The sequence below is a fragment of the Magnolia sinica genome, chromosome 1 (genome assembly GCF_029962835.1).
Source record: "Magnolia sinica isolate HGM2019 chromosome 1, MsV1, whole genome shotgun sequence".
NCBI lineage: Eukaryota > Viridiplantae > Streptophyta > Magnoliopsida > Magnoliales > Magnoliaceae > Magnolia > Magnolia sinica.
This window is the reverse complement of record NC_080573.1, coordinates 78,701,996-78,704,908: the sequence shown is the minus strand read 5'-3', so window position 1 is coordinate 78,704,908 and position 2,913 is coordinate 78,701,996. Positions and strand designations below refer to the sequence as shown.

Below are 2,913 nucleotides of genomic sequence, written 5' to 3'. Positions count from 1 at the left end.
TCAGGTCCACCGGCACTATGACATGCCTGGGCCATCTTCCCTGATCCGAGGGTGAATTTGGGTCAGAATCCAACGGTCAGATTGCTTAAAATCATTGCACAAGCGACACGACTCAGATTTCATAAATTCACATTTAATTTCTCACCTTTCTCACCCTCTTTACTTCGAACTCAAGCAAATCGATTCAGGACATCATCTGGCCTTGATTTTTGAGGTGATGGTCAAGCCCAACAAGGTGATCATAATTGTCTAAGATCATCACTATCAGACTCTCGACGCGCTGTCCAGGTCCGATACAAAGTTTCCAAGTACTCCCGAGAGCAACTAGATTTAGCGTTGAATCCTAGATTTCAGGGTAACATAGCGCTATCGATTCTATAGGTTTTGAGTCTTACAAATCAAATTTAAAGTGATGGGTGCTAATTTCACAAGCAATTGAGTTTAACGCTAATTAACCTACATTTAACTTCTAAGGAATTTGAGGTAGTACTTGGGTCTTTGCATGAAATTTTCCGGGTCATTACAGTGTCCCTATTGAAGATTGGATGATCTTTGTGGATTATTGCAATACTGATAAATTCAAGGAATCAAGTGTAAGAAATGCATCCAATCGGGCCAAACAAGTTGGCCCTTCTACACTTGTTCGGCATAGCATGGCTACCACACGTCATGAGATGGTACATGTCCTAAAATAACATAGCTCTACTTTATTTATGATGATTATTTTAATTTATTAGTCATTTAATTCATTATTTATGTGTTTTGGCATGGATGCTATGGGGAAAAGGCAATTGAGAGGAATCTTATTACTAATGCCGAGGTTGGTAGGGCTGAGGTGTACATCCGAGCCCATACAACAAAGGATAACAAAGTGCAGTTTCAATAAGCCTTTGTAAGTGCAACCCTCGTACATACTTTTATCATCCATGTGAATTTTAAATGCTTCTTTCCCGTATTATAATTGTTCTTTTGGATGTTGTCATAGGAAAGAATAAAATTGATTCAAAGTAGTAATCCTGCCTCTCGGATGACTAGTGTAGATGATGCCCTTACACAGGTATATATGCTTGTCCTTCAAATACTTGAGTTTATTTAGACTTATGCATTCTCTGATAAATCAAATTGCAATTCTATTTACAGTCAATTGAGAGTGATAGTAGAGGGTGCATGCGGGGGATAGGTGGAAATGTAGGCAAGATTGCATTGAAGAAGACAATGCCTATTATACATAAGCTCGGTGCGGTGTCGCAAGAACGAGATAATTTGATAGATGAATTAAGTGAAGTGAAGAAAAGCCTGGGAGATCTCCACCAGAAGGTTAATTGCTTTGTAGATAAGTACAGGGAACAAAGGGATGTGGCTCCACCGACAATACCTCCATTTAAATCTAGTCATGCATCATCGGTATGTATGCATTTCTCTAATACTAATTTAAGCTTATGATTATATGCACCTCCATTTAAAAATAGTAATGACATGTTATATGTGTACATGTAGCCTGATTTGGTAAATCTTGGTAAGAGATGCGATCTTTGCGATTGGAAGAAATGGGTAATTGCTCGTGGTGAGGTGCATGCAGTTGATCTAAATACCCACGTTTATGGAGAAAAAATGGGTGATGGAAATTTTAATGTTGTCCTATTAGAGATTATAGCTTCGCAATCAGAGTTATGGAAGGAAGATGGTTATCATGATACACTTGGAGAGGTTGGTGTAGGAGGATTTGTCGTTTGGCCCAAGCTATTTCTAACCATCTATCCATGATGTGTATGAATATTAGACATTATAATAGCTAACACAATTAACTTTTGTTTTTAAACTATACAGTAACATAGACAGATGAATGCATATTATGGAATGGAATGAATTTAACACTCACTTCTAAATACACCCACATATATGGAATGGAATGGATTTAACACCCACACTTATACATTTTACATGGCAGTTGTAGGGAACTATAGGGAATTTTCATCATCCATGGTAGTTGTTGCAGAGAATGTGATCAGCTTTGACAATAAGTTTTTATGTGGTTCTGTTGTAATTTCTTCCATGGCTGCTGTTGGTTCTGCAGGTGTATAGAAATTACACCTCAAACAGAGTACATTCTACTATAAGTTACTTCAAGGGTAAATGGTTTTACTCTGGCTATCTTAAAATCATGTAAATAGCAAGTTGCTGATGCCAGAGGTACTCTTATTTGCAGGATCTGGTTTTGGGTGTTACAGATCTTCATACTCCAGAAGCTGTGGCAGCAGCTGAAGCTACACTGGTTGGTTCTCACCCTAAAGGTACTCTTACATTTTTTTGATGCCTTGATTGCTAAGTACACATTTGGGACTGATTTGGTTTCCATTGTTGCAGGTTGGTGTAGGTGTCACTTCAGGGGGAGTTAACCATATAAGTTTATATTTTTCTTTTTGAAAAGGCTGAGCTAAGAGTCCTAGAGGGTGAAAAGGCCGAGCTAAGAGTCCTGGAGAGGAGGGGGGAGGGGCGGAATAGGACTATGCCAAATAAACAAATTAAGTGTGGAATAATAAAGAAATAATCAAAAATAGCACTTATCAATTCAAATAACAGAAATGAATAACAACCTCAAATGTACAAGTATTGAGAGGTTGATACAGATGTCGTTTTAAGGATAACCTTACACCAAAAACTAAGGGCTTATAGTAGGACAACTTGATTTTTAGAATGGTCTATGTATCAAAATCCCAAACAAATACAGAGTAATAAAGAATAAAATAGAAATAAATTTCTACTGCTATTATAACATTAACCACATATGTGCAAAAAATAAATTACAATCATTCTCCACAAAGGCTGAAAAATAAATTACAACATTCAACCACTTAAGCACATGCAACCAGTCACCATAGCTCCAACAATTATAGTGGTTTGCTTGTGTGTACA

The 2,913-nt window shown here is 37.3% G+C and overlaps 1 long non-coding RNA gene across 1 annotated transcript; it reads left to right on the top strand.

The window, feature by feature from the left end:
* The first annotated feature begins 779 nt into the window (after positions 1–779).
* LOC131248728 (uncharacterized) lies at positions 780–1,616 on the top strand. The gene is made up of 3 exons (XR_009172385.1): positions 780–892; positions 1,141–1,404; positions 1,498–1,616. It is a non-coding gene; the product is annotated as an uncharacterized LOC131248728 (long non-coding RNA).
* The last annotated feature ends 1,297 nt before the right edge of the window (positions 1,617–2,913 follow it).